This window comes from Callionymus lyra, chromosome 7 (genome assembly GCF_982586985.1).
Source record: "Callionymus lyra chromosome 7, fCalLyr1.hap1.1, whole genome shotgun sequence".
NCBI lineage: Eukaryota > Metazoa > Chordata > Actinopteri > Syngnathiformes > Callionymidae > Callionymus > Callionymus lyra.
Window position 1 is genome coordinate 13,594,331 of NC_141824.1, and position 23,761 is coordinate 13,618,091.

At 36.5% G+C, this 23,761-nt stretch overlaps 1 long non-coding RNA gene across 4 annotated transcripts in view; it reads right to left on the minus strand.

Moving 5' to 3' along the window:
* Nucleotides 1-15,419, minus strand: part of LOC148075104 (uncharacterized) — a 71,206-nt gene extending 55,787 nt beyond the window's left edge. The window contains exon 1 of one of the 4 annotated variants that reach the window (XR_015711861.1): nt 15,328-15,419. This is a non-coding gene — a long non-coding RNA (uncharacterized LOC148075104). Of the gene's footprint in view, nt 1-14,964; nt 14,981-15,000; nt 15,025-15,323 lie in introns of those variants that run through there. The other 3 variants (XR_015711862.1, XR_015711864.1, XR_015711863.1) reach the window with 3 other exon arrangements.
* Between the last annotated feature and the right edge of the window lie 8,342 nt (nt 15,420-23,761).

The following is a 23,761-nucleotide window of genomic DNA, read 5'->3' on the forward strand; positions in this document are numbered from 1 at the left end:
AAAAAGAAGCAAAATGGAACGTGGCCCGACGCATTCATTGTTAACTCCTTCCAGCTCATTAAGTCTAATCCCTGTTTGGTCAGGGAGAGGACCTGAATGAAGCCTGTAGGTGGTTGTACGCCCTATTGAGGTTCTTCTCTCGCTGGTTAATCCTCGTCCCTGTGGTGTGTGTGTGTGTGTGTGTGGGAGATGTGGGGGGTGTTTGGTGTGACTCCCCCCAATCCCAGAAAAACCACAACCTTCAAGGTGACAAGCATGAAGCAGATCTTTTGCTTCTGTGAATCAATCTTTGCACGACTACTCTCTCTTCACACACACACACACACACACACACACACACACACACACACACACACACACACACATACACACACACACACATAAGGTCATCGTCACCATGTTAACACAGATGTACATGCCAATAAGACAATAAGACGTCCTCATCAGTGGACAGAAAAAGGGGCGCGGGGGGGGTGTTTAAAGGAGACGTACGTATCGGATTAAATATACAAAAGGTCTGGTTTGAGAAGAATCCGGTGTGTGCGGTTCAGACCGTCATTAAAAGATCAGACACACGTATCAGAAATGTGGGTCACCTCAGACTGCAGCAGAATGTAGCCTAAGTAAAGGGAATTTTTAGCTTCTTTGGGCAAAATAGAACCCCCAAAAATTACTAAAATAAGTTAAATTTCGAGGAACACAACATATCTTGTGAGCTACTAGAGTGTAGGGTTTCATTTGTGGTGGTAAACGGGGGGCAAAAGACCCCCATTAAAATTTAAATCCCTCAATTTGAATAAAAATGATGAAATATTTAATAAATATTAAATAATGACGAACTACCAAATTTATATCTAATTTTATTGATCGTAAGGGTGTAGAAAGGAAGGCAAATAAAGTTTTAATTTAAATTCATATTTATTACGTATTCAATTAGGATCATTTCCAGAATTTCAGCCTCTTTTTTTAATTATAACGGGCGAAAGACCCCCAAAAAATACAAACAAAAAGTCCATTTTTGAGGAACACAAAAAAGCTTGTGAGCTACTAAAGTGTAGGTTTTTTCCATGTTGTTTTTTTGTGGTGGTAAAAAACACCTGTTGGATTTTAAATCAATCAATTTTAATACAAATTATAAGATCTGTATCTATTTTTATTAATTGTAAGGGGGTAGAAAAGGAGGGCAAATAAAGTTTAAATTTAAAAAGGTTCCATTTAAATTCGTAACATATTTATTACATGTTCAATTAGGATCATTTCCAGAATTTCAGCACATTTTCTTTATCGTAAAAGTGCAGAAAAATGGGGCAATTTTTGTGGTAAAACACAATAAGAGAAGTTGACTGTTGTATCAACGTCTTTATCGTCGTCGTGGAGGCCAAATTATCATAGTCAGGAAAATGAGAATAAAACTAAATCAATCATGAATTTAACACAAGGTCTGATTTAAAGCGATCACTATATTTGTTGTCTGCTTAATATTAATTAATAATAATATTAATTCAATATATATATATATATATATATATATTTTAATTGACTTTATCTGGCTCTATATTTTCAACAATATTCGTTAAACCATGGAGTAAAAACATGTAATCAATTTTTTTTTAACTTTAATCCAACAATTTTCAACTATAATCAAACAATTTTCAACTAGAATCAAACAATTTTCAACTATAATCAAACAAATTTCAACTGTAATCAAAAATTTTCAACTATAATCAAACAATTTTCAACTATAATCAAACAATTTTCCACTATTATCAAACAAATTTCAACTAGAATCAAACAATTTTCAACGATAATCAAACAATTTTCAACTATAATCAAACAATTTTCAACTATAATCAAACAATTTTCAACGATAATCAAACAATTTTCAACTATAATCAAACAATTTTCAACTATAATCAAAAAAAATTCAACTATAATCAAACAATTTTCAACTATAATCAAACACATTTCTACTATAATAAACTATTTGCAACTATATTAAAACGTTTTTCAACTTTAATTAAACATTTTTTAACTTTAATTAAACATTTTTTAACTTTAATTAAACATTTTTTAACTTTAATCAAACGTTGTTTTTTTTTACTTTAATCAATGTAATCATGTTGTTTTTTTTGTTTTTTATTTGATTTGCTTCACACTTTTCTTACAAGACACTGAAATATGTGGAAAGTGAGTTTCTAATGTCGACTGTTCACGTCTCTGGGGTTCAAACACACTGAACTCACTCCTGTGATCACAAACAAACAAACAAAACAAAACAAAAAAAAGTCTCCCGAGGCGAACCTCCATCAGGAACCTGGCCTCGTAACAAGTGAATCACAATAATTCCCGTCAGACAATAAAACCTTCTCTCTCTCTCGTGCCTCCATTAGTGGCCATCTTCAAGCCCTGCTTCCTCTGCGATGGCCGGGCGTGGCAAGTATCCGCCAAGTTTTTCCAAATTGGAATCGTGTTCCCTCAGGTACTTCCGCTGATATGAGCCGAGCTGGAATGTATTTGATCTGTCCTAATTTCAATTAATTAGTGACAATGGGTGCTCGGGGAGTCCCACAGGGCGGAGGCGGCGCCGGGGCTGAGAGGCGTCAGAAAAGAAGCGACGGCAGAAGTAGCATCAATAAAGTGTTGGAGACTCATTAGCGGCTAAATGGCTCTCCCAAAGTCACGACACTTTAACATGGGACCTGCCGCCTAATTACTGGCCACAGGATCCATTACAAGCCCCTCCCTGGCCTCGTTCTCCTTCCTTCCCTCCTTCTTTTATTCCTCCCTTCTGCAGCCGCCGAGGAAACCGGTGGCTTGTTAATGATTGTTCCGCGCGGCAGGATTAGTGGGCCACGGTGGAGGCGGCGCCGGGGAGACGGGCCTGAACGACACCGGCCTGAGTGTGTGTGTGAGGCGGTGACCTCTTTTGTGGGGTGTTTGTCGACGCACTAGTAAAGTCGAACATGATTTAAAGACTTGAATCTTTTTTTTACAAGTTTGCATAAGAAACAGAAATGATAAGATATGTTTTTTTTTCTGCTTCTTTTAATATGAAAATTTTTCTATTACAGTCAAAACAAAAGTGTTTGATTACAGTTAGAAATTGTTGGATTATAGTTGAAAATTGTTTCATAAACGTTGAAAATTGTTTGATTATAGTTGAAAATTGTTTCATAAACGTTGAAAATTGTTTGATTATAGTTGAAAATAGTTTCATAAACGTTGAAAATTGTTTGATTATAGTTGAAAATTGTTTCATAAACGTTGAAAATTGTTTGATTATAGTTAAAAATTGTTTGATTTCAGTGAAAATTGTTTGATTATAGTTGAAAATTGTTTGATTATAGTTGAAAATTGTTTGATTATTGTTTAAAATTGTTTGATTATAGTTGAAAATTGTTTGATTATTGTTGAAATTGTTTAATTATAGTTGAAATTGTTTGATTATAGTTTAAATTGTTTGATTATAGTTGAAATTGTTTGATTATTGTTTAAAATTGTTTGATTATAGTTGAAAATTGTTTGATTATTGTTGAAATTGTTTAATTATAGTTGAAATTGTTTGATTATAGTTTAAATTGTTTGATTATAGTTGAAAATTGTTTGATTATAGTTGAAAATTGTTGGTTTATAGTTGAAAATTGTTTGATTATAGTTGAAAATTGTTTGATTATAGTTGAAAATTGTTTGATTATAGTTGAAATTGTTTGATTATAGTTGAAAATAGTTTGATTATAGTTGAAAATTGTTTGATTATAGTTGAAAATTGTTGGTTTATAGTTTAAAATTGTTTGATTATAGTTGAAAATTGTTTGATTACAGTTAAGAATTGTTTGATTAAAGTTGAAAATTGTTTGATTATAGTTAAAAATAGTTGGATTATAGTTGAAAATTGTTTGATTATAGTTGAAAATTGTTTGATTACAGTTAAAAATTGTTTGATTATAGTTGAAATTGTTTGATTATAGTTGAAAATAGTTTGATTATAGTTGAAAATTGTTTGATTATAGTTGAAAATTGTTGGTTTATAGTTTAAAATTGTTTGATTATAGTTGAAAATTGTTTGATTATAGTTGAAAATTGTTTGAATACAATGAATATTGTTTCATTATAGTTGAATTATGTTTGATTATAGTTGAACATTTTTTGATTATAGATAAAATAAAGGTTTTGTTACAGCTCAAAATCGTTTTAATTGCAGTTTTGTTTTTTGTTTTTTAATTGCTGAAAACTGTTTGATTATAGTTGAATTTGGTTTTATTATAGTTCATTGTTTTAAAATAGTTGATAATTGTTTGATTACAAAAGAAAATCGTTTCATTTCCTTGTAGTTAAAAAATGTTTACCTAAAAAATTGTTCCATTATAGTTGAAAACAGTTTTCTTGCAGTTAAGATTTGCTTTTATCATCGATAAAACATATTTCATTACAATTGAAAATATTTAATGTTGGATAAAGGAAATGTTTACAATTAGACACGTTTGATATTTACAAAACTAAAAATGACGCGTAAAAATGTATAAAAGTTACAAAAAATACTGTAAAGTGAGTTAAAGGTCATTAAAATAAAGTAAATCTTTGAACATAAAGACACCTGTCTGGTCATAAAAAAAAAAATGAAAAGTTGTGAGTCTTCGAATGTTCTTCCGCATTCATTCATCCATGTGTGTGTGTGCATGTGTGCGTCCATGCGAGTGTGTGTCGGTAACCGATCTCATCTCATGTTTCTCTCTCATGCTCCGTGAATAGCCGCTTAATTGGCAGCACTGTGTGAATAGGCAGCTGGCGAGGAGGCTGCGCACAAAAGAGGCTGCGGCGAGACCAGGCCTCCATTCACCGCCTCCACCCTCCGACTCAGAAGAGGGAGAAAGAAAGCTGGGGATGGGATGGAGGGGATCAGGGAGGATGTGTGTGTGTGGGGGGGGGTGGTGAGGCGACGGCGGCCATGTCACAACTGTGTGGAGTGGAATCGACAAAACAAGGGAGAGAAATGGAAGATAATAACGGAAGATTATCTTCTTGTTCCGAGGCAAAGCTGCAAGGATAAGTAGGCTTTCCTGAGGACCTGATCCCCCGGACCAGTCAATAAAGGGGGCCATGTCTGCGCCGCTGATAGGGGCCAGTGTGTCGGCTGCTGGAGGGGCAGTTAAGGGCAGTGAGGGGCCAAAAGTGTCCTCATCATGGAAGGCGGCGACACTTAGGGGGGGGTTTGAGGGGGGGGTCCGGGGTTGGCTCAGATTTCACCGCATGTGTTCCAGTTCCCACAGAAAAGTCCACACAGTTCATCCACACTGAGCCAGAGAGAGACACACGGTTGTTACTGGATAATATTTTATATTTCACGAGCAGAACTCATTACTTAAAATATACCCCTTCGCCCTTCTTTGTATTATTATTATGAATGTGACGCCTGTGGAAGTGTTTAATTATTAAGTAATAAAAGGTCTATTAGAGACATGAATAGAAGGTTGTGATGAAGGAGATAACAATATGAAGAAATAAGTCTATGATTTCAACTAGTGTTTGTTAAAGCAATAAAATCATGATGAACAACCTTAGATTCTATTAAAGAATCACTAGAATCAATGTTTGTTTGATAATAGTATCAACAAATTCATCCATTTTTGACATTTGTCGATCTTTTAAGGTGATTTTTACTGTACAAATGGATCTTCATTTGTACTTTTTAGTAATATATTTACAGTTATGAAATCTAAGCCTGGTTTACGTTGTATTTTATATTAAAAAAATATTTTTTTGACTTCATGATGAACAACATTCACCGAAAAAGTCCAGGAAATTATTTATTTTAAGATATTCAGGGACAAAAATTAACCAAATTGGGATAAAAAAAAAAGTTTTCAAATAGAGTAAAAACATTTTCTTGCAAAGTTTATACACAGGACACAAAAATGTAATGTTTTCTTCTTATACCAGAACATGAGGTGTCATTTTTAATTCATTTTATTATCTCAGAATAATGAATTTATCTGGATTTTTCAGATGAATGTGACTCAAATTTAACCTAGTCCTTTTATTTACACTATTCAAGTTGTTGTAGTTTAAACAAAAATACACACTTGGGACAGAAGAATACATTGATTTAGAAAAGAAAATCAATCTATATCTACTATATCAACCATCAATCAATCATCAGGGAAGTTGCACATGTAAATGTTGGTGTCAGAATATTTCTGTTGGATTCTTCCTCACAAAAATAGTGTTACACACATAATAAACAATTATAAACATACAAAGAAAATTGTGTTCTAATGTTCATGAAAGTATAATCTATGTATGTGTCGATGTATTCTATATAATAGGTCTTTTTTCTTTTTTTTCCACACAGTTATTAACATAAAACAAACATGCAGAACGTGAGGATATTACGATGAATTTAAGTACACAACACTATTACATAACCCGATTACAAACTCAATCACACAAGGGACCAAAATCTTCAGACACAACAATCTTTCAATTCTTGTAGGTTTAATATAAGTAAGTAAATATTATTTGTAAAGCACCTTTTCTAGACCAGGGTCACAAAGAACTTTAACAATCAAAAACGATACACAGTTAAAATATATACTTTAAAAGATCAAGACACATAAGACAAACACAGGAGTCTCAGAAAAATAAGAAAAAGCACAAAAATAAGAATATCTTAAGATGTTTCTTGAAGGAGTCAGTAGATCATCAAACACAGAGAGAGAAGAAGATCGTTCCAAAGCTTAGGAGCAACAGTCTGGAAGGATTTCTCTCCTCTGGTCCTGAACCGTGTTCAGGAACCATCAGTAGATTCTGATCCACAGACCTCAGAGCCCGAGCTGGGGTGTAAGGCTGGATCAGATCACTGATGGAAGGTCTGACCATGAATAGATCTGAAAGTAAGAACCAGAATTTAAAGTTGATCCTGAAAGAAACTGGAAGCCAGTGAAGAGTTTTAAGGATCGGAGAAATGTGAGTTCTTCTACTAGAGCAGGTCAGAATTCTCGCTGCAGAGTTTTGTATTAACTAAGACAGATCCTTCTTGTTTAGACACCAAAATAAACTGTTACAATAGTCCAAACACAAAGACACAAACGCATGGATTATAAGCTCCAGATCGTGTTGTCTCATCATCTTACTAAATATAGAGATTTTTCCGAATATATGTATAATTTTCTAATGTAACTACCTGGAAACTACATTTGTCCAGCTCATTATGAAGTATTTAAAACGTGTCTTCACCTAATGATTTCCTCATTTGTGTGTTAGCAAACACGTGTGCGAGTGCGAAAACGATGTGTTGCAGGAGGAGGACGGCTGTCGGGGGTTCGGGGGGGGAGGTGGTGCACCTGGTATGACCTCCATTTCGCAGAATGGTCACAGCCATAATGGAAACTGCAGGAGGTGCACACACACACACACACACACACACAAACACACACATGCCTGCAGGTGTTTCAGCGTGCACACATCATCTCACACACTTGCAAAGGTTTCATAGCAGCACGATGACGTGAGGGTCGATCAACGTCTGATGACTCATTATCTATGGAAGGTATTATGAATCAAAATCACTGTGATTTCAGCACTTGGATAATTATGAGCTTTTTTTTATGTAAGAAATTAAAAAAACATTCATTAAATACATGCTCTTGATATTTATATGATAGTAAATTGTGTGGTTTTTTTAATTTGATATTGTAATTCAAATAACTCAATGTTTTTAATTGTTTTAATAGATCGCATGACTTTAATTTTTTTTTAATTGGCTAAAACTTCTGTTAATTAGATATTATCAGCACAATTATTGAATGTATGAATTTAAATAAATTGAATTTAGAAAATTAATTTTTACATTATTAAAATAAGAATATCAAACTTTATGTGGAATAAAAATGAATCAAAAGAAATTGAACCTTTTCAAAAGAAAAATCATTGAATACAATTATTTAAAAAACACTTCAGTCAATCATTTTAAGTGATTTTTACTGTACAAATTGATCTTTACTTGTACTTTTCAGAAATATTTTTAAAGTTGTGAAATATAACCAGGGTTTTACTTCCTATTTTATATAAAAAAATATATATTGTTGACCTCATGATGAGCAACATTCACAGGACAAGTCCAGAAAATGCGTTTTTTTAAGTGATTAACGGACAAAAATAAGGCCAAAAGTTGTTTTTTTAATAGTTGAAATTTTTATTTCACCTTTTCTTGCAAAGTTTATAAAACAAGACACAGACATTAAATGTTTGTTTTCTCTCCCTTTTGGCTTTTTTTTCTTTCAGCAGAATTATTGAACGTATGAATCTAAATAAATATAATTTTTAAAAATGTAGCGTTATTAAAAAGAATTAAGAAATTGTACCTTTTCAAAAATAAAATCATTGAATAAATTACTTTTATACCAACTAGTATAGCAACAATTTTGTTTTGAATTCTAAAAGCGAAAAACAAGTTTAAAAAATATATAATTTATAAAATATATGATTTTTAATTTTTTTAATATCATAATTTTAAACTCTACAAGTAAAAAAAATATTCATAGCCTTTTAAATTTGCCAAATTATGTTTTATATTGAATTTAAAAGGCTACAAACGAAGATTTAATGAACTTAGGAAATTTATTTTTGAATAATTGACATTAGATAATAAGAAAATGTTTCATGTTCAGATTATTTAGTTAAATTATTTTTTTTAAAAACAATAGAATGTTAAAAAATAACAAAAATATTCAATGAAAAAATGTGAAAGATTCAACATTTCAACATTCTGATGACACAGACTGGTTCATGTTGTTCCGAGACACTGAGTCGAAGGTGGTGCACTTTTCTTCTTCTTCTCCTGATCATAAAGACATGATAAATGGCAGCAAATAAACCATCTGTTTCTCCACAAACTGTCAATTAGAAGATCTCCACCTTCTCCATTACAGCGGTGCAGGCGAGCAGCTGCAGCTCTCATCTGTGCAGACGCCGCCATCGCCAGCACGCTGGGAAACATCCATAAACAACACAACAGATGTTTATTACAGTGTGTGTGAGTGTGTGTGTGTGTGTGTGTTATGGGCTATGCAAACTGCTCAGAAGTCTCTGTGAACGAGTAAATAAGTGCCCGGATGTGAGTGTGTGCTCTTGCCGTCTTCTGCCATCTGGATAACTGATCATTTGCCATCATGAAAATATAAACGGAGGGGATGTGTCATGATGGGCCACTTTTTTTTAACGCCGCATTAGATCCTTACTGTGTGTGAGAGTGTGTGTGTGTGTGTGTGAGTCGTCGTGATAATTACCAAGACCAGGATTATAAAAGATCTACGTTAGAGATTCCCGAGGCCTTGACAACTTGACACAATGTTGTGAGATTTCGGTTAAAAAAAAACCTCATTATTATGTCGGCGATGACTTTGACCTCAAGGACCTTTGGTCTCAAGGTCAACTGGTCTTTCAGCAGTTTTTTCTTTCTGAACGCCATTGATCCAAATTCGATTGATATTTTGTTGTTTAATGCTTTAAGGGTTTTTGTTGTGTTTTCACTGCGACTTAAGACACATTTTTACCATTTTAATTTCATAAATTTGCCGTATCTTAACCATACAATCAAAGCTTTATAAATAATAAAATTTTTAGAAGGTCTATCTATATATCTAGCAACGAGGTTTGTCACTGCGTGTCATCAATCCCGGAAAGTATCCACCTCCGAGGGACTCGTTGTAGAAACAAAGCGAGGAGTGATGACAGCTAGCTTGGAGGAGGGGTGAAGCCATTGTTACGTCATAATGGACTCCGCTCTCGTAACCTCTCGTTCGTCCAGATTTAAGACGGCGCAGAACTTTATAAAGTGATAAGTCTATCTATCCATCTATCTATCTATCTACAGTATCTATCTATCTATCTATCTATCTATCTATCTATCTATCTATCTATCTATCTATCTATCTATCTATCTATCTATCTATCTATCTATCTATCTATCTATCTATCTATCTAATCTTGTGGTTTTTCCTGTTCATTTCATGTTCCTGAATTATAAATTTGGTGTTTTAAGAGGTTCTTGTGTTGTATTCTGTACACAGGATTGTGTAACGCTATAGTTACCCGGTGACCTAGTAAGATGTCAGTGTTTAAGATAAGATAAGAAACAAAGAATATATGGACGTAGACAAATATACCGAGACTTTTTTAATAAGATTGAATCTGATGTTGAAGGAATTAAATGAAGGACAAACGCAGAGATAATGAAGATGGATTCAACCTCTAAGAAGGAAAAGACAATAATTAATTATTGTTCAAATAAAAACAAATTCATCAACTTCCTCCGCAGTCATGAATGCTCATTTATATCAGTGTTTAAACAAGTCAAAATGACATATTGTGCATCATTACTCATCAGAAAGTATTCTATACAAATATTTAGTTCGGCCCGGACCCCTGAACAATATGAGAGAGATTTGTTTTTCATTTACAGTGTGTGTCAAAAATATAGGATCAACCTTTTTAGGGGGTAAATTATTTTATTATTATTTTATTTTTAAAGTAGTTTTTTTTAATGGTTGCTGTTATATTCTTGCTCTCAAGGAAAGCGATTTTAAGGCCTAAAAATGTTTATATTTTTAAACCTTTTTTTCGTGAATAACAGTTTTGTGGGTTTAGTCCAGGCACTCCGGTTTCCTCCCACAGTCCAAAAACATACATAACATAGTGATTGAGAACTTGGGGAAATTGTCCATAGGGATGTGTGTGTGTGTGTAAATGGTTGTCTGTCGTTGTGTGCCCTGCGACAGACTGGCGTCCTGTCCAGGGTGTCCCCTGCCTCTTGTCCAACTGAAACTGGGACCCCCACAAGGCATAAAGTGGTAGAATTTTATCCGCTTATTTATTAATAGTGTTATTATTTTCTGAGAACTAAAAAAACATGTATTTATTTGGTCATGTGAGGCTTTCTAAAAAACAATTTAAAAAATGTTGACCCCCTCAGAGAAAACACCCTTTTTTCTTTAATAAACTGACTCCGATCCTCCGTCAGAGAAGGTAAAAGTTAGGTGGCCCTGGCAGGGAAAAGTTCGGGGACCCCTGCATTAAAGTCATATTCTGGTGATTTCTTAACACACTGGGCCACAGTGACACACGGGCACGAGTGTGTTTAATAATGCCAGTGTTTATCTAATCCAAGTGCAGGCTGCAGCCCCTCCTCTCGCATCACTCCTCCATAATTTTCCTTGACGGCTTCCTCCACCTTCCCCTGCCACTGTATTATGTAGATAACCCTGGGACACCATCCACCCCCCCGCAGTTCACACCGAGGTCAGCGGCGGGTTGCAGCCAATCCCAGTCGATCACTGAGGAAGGGCAAGAGGGTCTGTTGTTTCACCGTGAGAGACCGTGCGTTTGTGTTTTGTGGTTCGTTTGCTTCGCACGATAATGGCTTCAATCACTGGCGTGTGAGAACCGAGAGCGATCCTGAAGATGAGATGAAGCCGGAACGTTTCTAATCGCATTTCAAAATATACGTCTTTTTTTTTTAATCAACTTTAAACGTTAAAGATCATCAGGTGTAGCTGTTATAGTTGATAGTTATTCACCACACAATTACATGTATCATGTACATGCCTTTATGTTTTATTTATATTCAATTTATAGCTCTTAATGTTTTACCAATCTTCTTTTTTTAAGATAGAACTATAAGGGAATTATCTGAGGTGGAGATTTGCGAGGATCGATGAGCACTAGATGGCGGCATTGAAGGACTTTATTGACAAATAATATAAAGTACCGTAAATACTTTAAACTAAAGACGATATTCAAAAATACAATTTGGGCTTACTGCAGACCTAAAAAAAGTAATGTAGATTGATGATTGATAAGGAAAATCACAACAGAACCTGCAGGAAAAGAGTAACTGTGGATCCTCAAAACTTTGAGACTTCAGGAAGTTTAATAATAACCAACAACTCACTAATACCGAACAAGTACTTCACTGAGTTGATGACAAACAATACTATAGAACTATAACAACTTAGTTTTCCAATTGGCTTGACAACACGGAAACAAATGTATCATCAAAATGGGATATACAGTATTAAATAGAATAAAGAAAAAGTACCTTTAATTGGCAGTTTTACCAAAAATAATCTAGTAAATCATCGAAAAAAACTGGGTACTAGTAAATCAGCCAATGAAGCTTAAAAATGATATCATGTTACAATAAAAAAAGTTGCCAAATACTGTATGAGTTCAAGCAGAGAGTGCCATCTAGTGGACATTGATTGTCTAAGCGCTTTGTGACCCTGGTCTCGAAAAGCGCTATATAAATAAATATTACTTACTTACTTACTTACATTGATTCCCAAAGCCTCATAAACTCGATAAAAGACAAAACGTTCCAAGTTTATATTTTGACAGAAAACATTTTGAGCAATGTGGTTAAAGATCTCGCATTATTTGACCAAAAGATAGATTTCCAAATATGTATCGGTATAAGTCTGGTAGAGGTCGAACATCTGCCTCCATCATGGAATTGAGATCACCCTCGACTTCCTGTACAATCGTGTAAACTCTTGTAAGAAAAAACCTCCCAGAGAAAGTGATGCTGATGAGTAACTCTGATGTTGCTTAATAAACTATCCAACCTACCCTTCTACTATAGCAAAATGCATTATTGTAAGTAAGTAAGTAATATTTGTAGAGCACTTTTCGAGACCAGGGTCACAAAGCGCTTAAACAATCAAAACAATACTCAATAAAATATATACATAAAAGGTCAAGATAACACTTAGACAAACACAGCAGTCTCAGAAAGTCAAGGAAAAGCCTGCACAAATAAAAGTGTCTTAAGATGTTTCTTGAAGCAGTCAGTAGATCATCAAACACACAGAGAGAGGAAAATCGTTCCAAAGCTTAGGAGCAACAGTCTTGAGGGGTTGAACCATCAGTAGATTCTGATCCACAGACCTCAGAGCCCGAGCTGGGGTGTAAGGCTTGGATCAGATCACTGATGTAAGGAGGAGTCTGACCATGAATAGATCTGAAAGTAAGAACCAGAATTTTAAAGTTGATCCTGAAAGAAAGTGGCAGCCAGTGAAGAGATTTAAGGATTGGAGAAATGTGAGTTCTTCTACAGGAGCAGATGTATAATTAAGACAACAATAATGTGTATCGATCAATGATTAGATCCTTCCAAAAAGTTTCTTATATTCTAAACAAAAAATAACTACAATTTACTTCTGTATTTGATATTTACAAGAAAGTCCACTGGAGAATAGATGGATAATGAAGTATAAAAAATATAAAAGTAAATCTAAGTAAAGATGGAAGAAGACTAAACTCCTGCCTCTTATCTGATAATACAAAACTTTAAATGAAATTCACTAATTTTCTACTCTACTCCCATGTCGACTAAGGGTTGGAATTATTTTCAGAGTAATCTGTTCCTTTCTGAAGTTATAGGCTAATGCTAATGTAGCCACTGGCGCTCAATAGTCTTCTTCTTCATCCAAAAAGACACTTAAAAACATCCAAATACCTCCAAACTGCTCGTCTGTAACGTCCATCTTGTACTGAAGCCCGGATAAGAGGAATTGTTCGAAAAAAAAAATCAAGTCAATATTTTAACTTAATATTTGGAGCAGAAGTTTAAAGACGAACATACCTCACAAAAAATCTGTGTAAATAAATATGGATTTTCTTTAATGATCTCTACTAATCATAAGAAATAAGATCAAATCAAGCATCAACAGAAATGTTACCAGTGGAAATAAAAATAATCAAAACACTCAATTAAATGAAATCACATATAGCTGTAACCTATTAATGATTATAATGACTTATATTTCCACGATAATTCAGTATTTTAATACCTGCATATTGTGTGTCCCTGCATGTGTGCGTCAATATTGAATCGTATATATTTTTAATCTGTATTTAAATTAAAACCAGAAAGTTTTATTCAACCTTTTGTGAAAAGTAGGACTAACATTTACATAACCGTGATGGAGTCACGTTAATTAAAAAAAAAAAAGAGATGCGTAAAAATCTATATTTTAATGTAATTTGTTGTTCTGCAGCGTTCTGCTTTCTTTTTTTTTCTGCGATTTTCCCTCAGAATATATATGTGAGCGCGTTTCCATCCCACCATTTGTCATGTGTCTTGTGATTGGAGTCGTGGCAGTCACATACACATTAATATTTAATGTTAGAGAGGGAGGGAGCGTCGTGCAAATCTCAGCCGCTGTTTATTTAGGATATTGAAGAAATATGAAGGAAATTTGCAATTTTATTGGTTTTCTGCAATCGGGTCCAAGCGTGGGAGTGTGTGAGAGTTATCTGCTTAAAAATGTGTGTTGTGCTAACAGGAGCACTGGGGACCTTCAGACCTCTGGCCGATGATGTAAAGCTTGTTTTATGTCACCACATGCATCACCCCCCCCCCCCCCCCCCATCACCGGTGGTTTACCCGACTCCGAGGACCTACCTTGCCACCGATACACCAACAAAGATCTTTAGTTCAGTATAATCTTGTGACATTCTAGTGAGATGCTGGTGACGCTTCTTATCGTTATGGGGATTGAAAGTCTTCGCCGAGTTCGCTAAACAGATGGGAACTGGTTGAGCAAAACTTCTGTAAACCTTTGAAGAGTGTGAGGAGCTGATGCACTTTTCCTCAGGACACTCTCAGTGGATCTCATTGGCACCAGGGGCATGGCCAGTAACCCCCTGTTATCAGTCATAACCGCCTTCCAACAATCTCACTGGTCGACCACTATCAAGAATATAATCAAAGGAAAAGGCACAAACCTTTGTATCCTTTTCTTTGCGTTATTTCGTTTGATCTATGTTACTTATATTTGCACTTTTTCATCCCTTGCACTTTGTTCTATTTCCTATGAAACTATGGTCTGCTGTGTACTGGAAACCAATTTCCCAAACGAGATCTTTAGAGGGATTAATAACCAACCTACCTACCTACCTACCTACCTTCCTTCCTTCCTTCTTCTCCTCCTACCTACCTACCTTCCTTCCTTCCTTCCTTCCTTCTTCGCCTCCTACCTACCTACGTACCTACGTACCTACCTACCTACGTACCTTCCTTCCTTCCTTCTTCTCCTCCTACCTACCTACCTACCTTCCTTCCTTCTTCTTCTCCTACCTACCTACCTTCCTTCCTTCCTTCTTCTCCTCCTACCTACCTACCTTCCTTCCTTCCTTCTTCTCCTCCTACCTACCTACGTACCTACCACTCACGCACCTTCCTTCCTTCCTTCTTCTCCTCCTTCCTACCTTCCTACCTACCTACCTACCTACCTACCTACCTACCTACCTACCTACCTACCTACCTACCTTACTTCCTTCCTTCCTTCCTTCCTTCCTTCCTTCCTTCCTTCCTTCCTTCCTTCCTTCCTTCCTTCCTTCCTTCCTTCCTTCCTTCCTTCCACCTACCTACCTACCTTCCTTCTTCTCCTCCTACCTACCTACCTACCTACCTACCTTCCTTCCTTCCTTCCTTCCTTCCTTCTTCTCCTCCTACCTACCTACCTTCCTTCCTTCCTTCCTTCCTTCCTTCCTCTCCTCCTACCTTCCTTCCTTCCTTCCTTCCTTCCTGAGTTGTTAAAGTTTGGTCCACAATATCTTCAAAGCCTACTAAAAGTATTTTATTGTGATATAAACACCTCAGATATGCAAGCTTCTACCTTGGTTACAGCTGAACACATCTTAGCCTGTCGATACCCGACAACATACCTGCCTTGTAAGTCCTACTAGGCTTGGCAACACAACAGATACAACTACCTTCCACTCATTGACTAGATACAATGAACGAAAATATAAACGCAACACTTAATACCATGAGATGAACTCAAAGATCTACTGATTGTTCAGAGACGGTGGTGCAGGTGCACCAACAGGTGTTTTAAGAGTGTAATCAATTGATTGTCAGTCTGGTGTTGATGTTTTAGCTGAAACCTCATTGGTTAAACTATGCATGCTTGAGCGGTTTGATTGTCCACCCTTTGGCTATAGTGTCCAGACCAGGGGTCTCAAACCTGTCCAGAAAAGGGTTGAGATGGTGAAGGTTTTTGTTACAAACAGCCAGTGAGTTAACAAGCGGCACCTGACCGACAGTCTACTGATTAGAGTCTTCAGAGACTTGATTGGTTCAACTGTTGGTCGGATCCAAAACCTGCACCAACTTGGTCCTTTGAGGACAGGATCTAGACTCGCTCTAGTAGAAGAACTCACATTTCCCGATCCTTAAAACTTAAAAATTCTGGTTCTTACTTTTAGGCTCCACCTTCCACCAGTGATCTGATCCAGCCTTACACCCCAGCTCAGGCTCTGAGGTCTGTGGATCAGAATCTACTGATGGTTCCTGAACACGGTTCAGGACCAGAGGAGAGAAATCCTTCCAGACTGTTGCTCCTAAGCTTTGGAACGATCTTCCTCTCCCTCTGTGTTTGATGATCTACTGACTCCTTCAAGAAACATTTTTATTTGGACTTTTTACCTAATTTTCTGGGACTCTTGTGTTTGTCTTATTTGTCTTCACCTTTTTTAGACGTTTTAAATGTGTAGGTATTTTTTACTGTGTATTGCTATTAATTGATTAATCGTTTGTGACCCTGGTCTAGAAAGGAGCTTTACAAATTACTATGACTTACTTACCTCTGGTCGAGATTGTGGCGAGATGTGGGGGACAACCCCCTAAAAGGTCGCCAGCCTATCACAGTTCACCCACCTGCCCTTCAGAAATAGACAACAGGTGACCCACACCGCAGTCAAAAGTTCATTTCTGACATAAAAAGTAAGTTATTAGTGATGTAACAGTGTTGATAATCCACTGTGTTGGGTCCAGGCGCGGCGTGGCTCTGGGCTTCATCCTTTTTTTTCCCCCCTTGGTATCCATTACCCTGTGGGATAACTTGACCTGTCACCCCTGAGCGTGTCGCTTCCACAGCGTGAGACCGAATTTCCCACTGAACCGAATTCATGTACAGGTCATCGGCATTTTCTACCCACTCACTGGACTGAAGACAAAAAAAAAAACCACATGGCTCAGAAGCCAAACAAGAAGCAGAGGGAAAAAAAAAAGAGGGAGAGATAGAGCGAGAAGACAAACCGCGGGGCTGAAGGAAGAATCAAGAGAAGGGAGGGCGCGGGGAGGCAATTTTACCAACTCCAACTTCCGCAGAATTACGTCTAAATGGAAAAATAATGGAAGTGGCATCATCGGCCTTGTAGCATGCTGCTATTAGTATGCCGGTGACATGGAGCGTGGAGACCAACAGCGGTTATGTATTTTTGCAAGTATGCATATAATTTATTGTGGGGAACACAATTTACATGGGTAGTCAATGCCTGTTTTATGGGCTCACAAATAGATGTATGAAGTGAAGCATATAATAGTGCACAGCAGCAGGCACAAATACCTTCTAAATCTTCCGCATGTGTCGCACCAAAATTGTAACCAGAGAAATTTGACACATATTAATTCCCGTTTCGGATCTATTTGGGTTTGATTTACAATCCTCCGCCAGGGAAATTTCGATTCAGATTGCTGAAGAATGTGTGTTCTCGTGTGCGCTCGGGTTAGATACGATATAGATGTATTTATTTCTCATGTTTCTCACGATTCTGGTCTGCTGACTTATAATAAAAGATGTAGATTTTCACGTCCTCCTTGTAAACTTTCTTCAGAACACCAGCCTGTTGTTAAATGTTCTTCGGAACATCCTGAGGAGTTCTTTGTTTGGGGTTTATTTCCAAATAAACACTTTATGTTCAGGCTTGCTGCAGCTACTAAATGGACTAACTAGCTTTTCGTTTGTTTCCACATATACCAATAAACACTCCGGTTTATAGCAGGACTTTTAAGTTCATCAGAAGAATTTTAATAAAACAATTACTACGAAGATAGCACAATTGAGCTAGCACACTATTGCTAAAAAGATACATTTTAACATAAAATGACATAGTATTTTGCAGATTTCATTGCTGAATGTACAATGTTGTAAATCACTGAATAACAATAAATAAAATAAAGGTTATTAAAAATTAGAATGTATTCAAGGGCAGTCTGTCTTAAATAGATGTTGGACTCTATTTTATAATCAGTGTCTGTTTGTACAAAACTCTCTTTTCATTGAAATATTTACATTGGAAAAGGAACTTAAACCCCACCCACTTAAAACAATTGAGTTTTTCTGGAGATTAAATCTTGTTTACCATAACCACACCCACTTTGCTGTGATTGGTCAAGCATCCAGGTTTGTCACTGTACGTCATCAATCCCGGACGTCTCCACCTCCTTGACTTTGACTAAAGTCTTTTGCCCCCTGTGTGCCCCCTTTCCCTTGACCTGATGGTTTTGACTTTACCACTAAAGCCTACACTGAGGGGTCAGTAGTCGTCATCATAATTTTCCAACAAATTTGTCAAGCAATATTACAGTCTATAAGACATTAAGAATTAGTCAAATTAATCAAAGATTGTAAAAAGCACATCAAATTTGCCAAGGGTAAGTCATCACAAGCCAAAACAAGACACAATAATTTTGTATAAAACCAACACAAATACAGTTTTATGTCATCTCATTAGGAAGAAAGTATCCAATCGATTAGAAAAAATAACTCCTATATAACAAAGATTTACTAAAAAGACACTCAAACTAACACATGAACAATAGATTGTCTGAGTTTTATTTTAACATTTATTGACAAGTAATTCCATTATTAATTAATAGTTTTTTAATTTTTATTTTCAGCAATAAGGTAAGCATCTTCCATGCCTGGAATATATGCAGATTTTAATTAATAATGTCCATTAATAGAACATCGAGAATTTATGTAAACGTGACTTTGGTCAAGAAAAAATCTTGTGTTTGTTATGAATAAAATGTACTAAAATACACATTTCCTTGACTCAAATATTAATACTAGAATTGGACGGAATGGATTTGACTAAATGGAGAAAATGTACGATTACTAATGACAAACAAAAAGAACAATGAAAGTGGAGCAGAAGATCTGCACTTCATCAGTCCTCTTACCGTCCCACCTCCTCCATTCTCCGTGTTAATTTATGCCCAGTGATGGAATCACTCAATACAGCCAGTGTCTGCAGGGCAGTTGATAGCTGTTAATGAGAAGTCCCTCCACCCCCCACATTATCTCTGGGCACTCAATAATCGGGCAGTTACCTGACCAGGTTCTGATAGAGCCTCGAGAAGAAGTGATGCAGACACCGGAGGAAGAAATACATATATGTTGTTTTTTTACATACATTTAAGAAAATTCCAAATAAAAAATAAAAAGCAGATATAAAAATTTCAATTAATTACTGTAATCACTTATCACAATACAATTAAAATAAACATAAAACGAACCTAAATAAATGTGTCTTTTTAACAGCTGTGTATTTACAGCCTACTAAACTACATAAAATGTGTCCAAATATTATAAAAGTATTATGTAGTTTCCCCCCAAGAAAAATGCATGACATGTTTGGCCTGCAAATGGAAAATACTATATATATATTTTTATATTTTGCATGTATTGAAAGATTTTAGGTAAAACCTGTGAAAAATACCTAGTTTGGCATCCAAAGTAATCTTAGTTTTGATCTTTTTTTGTAATTAACTTCAGTATTTCTTTTCAAAATACAATTTCACAGTCGCAGACGTAATGGAACTAGGTGCACTTTTCAATACTACATCCAACACAAACATCAGATGTGTTGCATTAAAATAGTGCACTTTTAGTGGTGTAATGTGTGTTATTGTACTGTGGGAAATATATATTTACACTTTTGTCCTGTTTTTAACTTATAGTACAATCAGAATAAAAAAGTAATAAACAAAAATGGATACACAAACTTATACATATACACAGGGCACACATTCACATTTTATAAATAAAACCTATGACAGTGGTTTAAGCCTTTATTTTAATTTCATTCATTAACTTAATTCACAAAAATAAAGTTGTTGTTCGGAACCAAAACGCTTTGACTTGTTTCTGAAGTCATGTGGTGAACATGTGCATCAACTATCATCCATCCATTAACTTCTATCATTGGTGAAAATGGGCACCAAAGAGTCCCGAACCCCTGTCACCAAACCTTCCGCCATGAAAACAGAGTCAGCAGCATCAGTGATAGACACTATGGAGTACCCAGAGATCCATTTAGGAAGATGGTGTCACAATTTGATCTGGAATATATAATCCATGCATTTCTGTCTTCTCGTTTAGACTATTGTAACATTTTATTTCCGTGCCTAAACAAGGAGCAACTGTCTCGCCTGCAGTTAATACAAAACTCTGCAGGGAGAATTCTGAGCCGCTCTAGTAGAAGAACTTACATTTCTCCGATCCTTAAAACTCTTCACTGGCTGCCAGTTTCTTTCAGGATAAATTTTAAAATTCTGGTTCTTACTTTCAGAACTATTCATGGTCAGACCTTCCATCAGTGATCTGATCCAGCCTTACACCCCAGCTCGGGCTCTGAGGTCTGTGGATCAGAATCTACTGATGGTTCCTGAACACGGTTCAGGACCAGAGGAGAGAAATCCTTCCAGGCTGTTGCTCCTAAGCTTTGGAACGATCTTCCTCTCTATCTGTGTTTGATGATCTACTGAATCAGGCTTTTTCCTAATTTTCAGGGACTCCTGTGTTTGTCTTATGTTTTCTTTTGGTGTATTGCTTTTGATTGTTCAAGCGCTTTGTGACCCTGGTCCAGAAAGGTTCTTTACAAATAACTGTTACTTACTTCAACTCCAGCCACTGTTTCTCAGAGCAGCTTCATTTCTGCATCTGAAATTTTTGGTCTCTCGTAGAGTTTGAGTCCAGAAAACTTTCAGCCTGGATTCATGATATGAAATCCACTCGCCAGCCTGCAGAGGCGACTCCATCTCTGGTACTTATTTAGAACAGAGTGGGGCACGCTGAAGTTGCAGGACCTATAGATGCGAGCCTCCACAAATTACCCAACAACACAACAAACCTCTCAAAACCATGAAATCATAAAAAGTATTTCAACGTCTCGCACCAAACTCCCAGCATGCATTGGACAGAGAGAGGAGGTAGATGTAGTCCCAGGAGCCACGGTAGTTTTGAGAGGGTTGAGAATTTATGTCAGCCCCAACGTCTCCCTCTCTCTCTCCCCCCCCCTCTCTCTCTCTCTCTCTCTCTCTCCCTCCCCCCTTTCCTTTGCTGGCTGCAACAATTTCTTATCTCCCCCTTCCCTCTCCTGCCCGAGAGATAACAGTAATTCTTCTCAATGCTGTACCCCCCAATTGCCTCCCAGTCCCACACAATCACACACACACACTAATACACACACACACACAAACACTGTGGTCTGTCTGTATTTTTTTTTTTTTTTTTATCAAGATTTTGAGTCGAACACATACAAAACACTAAATTTATACGACTTGAATTCACACACACACACACACACGGACACACACCCTCAAGCCGAACACAGACGTAGATGCTGGCACGTCTTTCTGCTCCGTCAAGATAAAGGGTTAAGACATTCGGACGTTCCTTCTTTTTTTTTTTCGAGATTTGCTCGATGAAAAAAAAAGACAGAAGAAAAAAAAGAGGGTTAAGATCAAGCATTCAAACACAGATTAGTTAACAGTGGAATAATGAAAAAAATAAAGTATCTCCCTTCTTTCGCCTCTTTATTCTTGGTCTTATTTGGTATCCTTTTTTTTTTTTGTTGCTTTTAATATATATAAACGTGGCTGGAGCCCGGAGTGTTGCAGCCAGATAAAAGAATTAGTGCTTGCACACAGGGACCCCGGCACTAAGTACAACGGCGAATTAGAATGTCTATCTCTGTCGCTCGTGGCTCATCCGCTCCAGCTAGCCGCGCTTCACACTCGTAAACAATTTAATCTTTTCACTACAGTTTGGTAGAGAGAGGCAAAAAAAAAAAGAAAAAAAAGACTATGGACTAGAAGGAGAGAGAAAAGAAGAGATAAAGCTGCAGGGTTTGAAGGGTACAGGACCGACTCCCCCCTCCACCCTCCACCCCCCGACAGGACCACTGTCTGGCCTCCTCTTCATCCTCCCACCAACCTCTTCTTTTAAACAAGAAATCTGACGCAAATGCTTGCAAGGTACTAGAAGATTGAATCAGTTCGCTTTCATTTTCCTTCGCGCCGCAGCTACTTTTAGGGCCCTTCTCTCGCTCTCTTCTCCACAATTCTTTTCACTCGCTCCCTCCCTCGCTCCCTACCTCCCTCCCTCCCTCCTCCTCCTCGCTCTTCCTCTTCGCGCTGCCGTCGTGAAATTGAAGATGTGTAGAGGTTTGGGCTTTGGGGGCAAAGACAATTTTGGAGCTGTAATAAAATTCATAGGCTGACACACTCTTGCACAAGCACACACTCACCTGGATATATATAGAGCGTATACACTGTATATATATATATATATATATATTTTTATATATATATATATATATATATATATATACGCAACTGTATATATACAGTACATATAATTTAGGTTTGCATTAGTTAATGACTTAGAAATGTCACATTAATGAAAAAAGATAACGTTAAAGATTAAAAATGTTAAGAAAAGAAAAGAGAGAAAGAAAGCAAGAAAAGAAACATGAATGACCTTTTTGCTTTTAAATCATATTTTTATTTTTTCTCATAGTTATTTTATGGTTTATATTTCCCGGAGGAATATCCATCCATCCATCCATCCATCCATCCATCCATCCATCCATCCATCCATCCATCCATCCATCCATCCATCCATCCATCCATCCATCCATCCATCCATCCATCCATCCATCCATCCATCCATCCATCCATCCATCCATCCATCCATCCATCCATCCATCCATCCATCCATCCATCCATCCATCCATCCATCCATCCATCCATCCATCCATCCATCCATCCATCCATCCATCCATCCATCCATCCATCCATCCATCCATCCATCCATCCATCCATCCATCCATCCATCCATCCATCCATCCATCCATCCATCCATCCATCCAAAGCTAAAAGAACAATAAGATCCCATTAGATCTCGGCGATGACTTAGGACAAGAGGATACAGTCGACACCAGCCTAGAGTTCAGGTGGATTATGGGTCTTGTAGATGTTTTTTTTTAAAGGAGCTGAAATTTTATAATTCGCTCTTATTTAAAACAGCTTTAGGTAGTTTTGGGTACCTTAATATTTTTGTACTAAAATAACTTGTGATGAATGTCTTAAAACTAGTTGAATCACTCATATATCGTGACTTGAGGTGTTTTGTGTGATTTTTATTTTCACTGTAAAAGAAGAAAGGTTGTGGTGGGGGGGGGGGATTACGGTACAAAAAAACGTAAAATTGATGTTATCTACAAAGCCGTCATAACACATAATTTTTCATTATCCACAATTCCTGTTGTATTATCAGTTTTATCTTGCCCTTTAAAGTATATACTGTATTGAGTATTGTTTTGATTGTTTAAGCGCTTTGTGACCCTGGTCTGGAAAAGCGCTATACAAATAAAGTGTACTTACTTACTTACTTACTTACAATCTCATTCATTACCTCATCAGTATCCATCCTTCATTTAGACAATGGAAGTCTGGAAACAGAAAATTCGTCTGCAAACTTTTAAGACGTTTAGCAAGTGCTCATGGGAAATGTAGTCTCCTGTCAGGCTAAACACTACAACTTTAGTCCACTGGCGTCGCTCCACTTCAAATCGCACAGAGCTGCTTTAATATGAAAAACACATGTATTCAATATGGACCACCAGT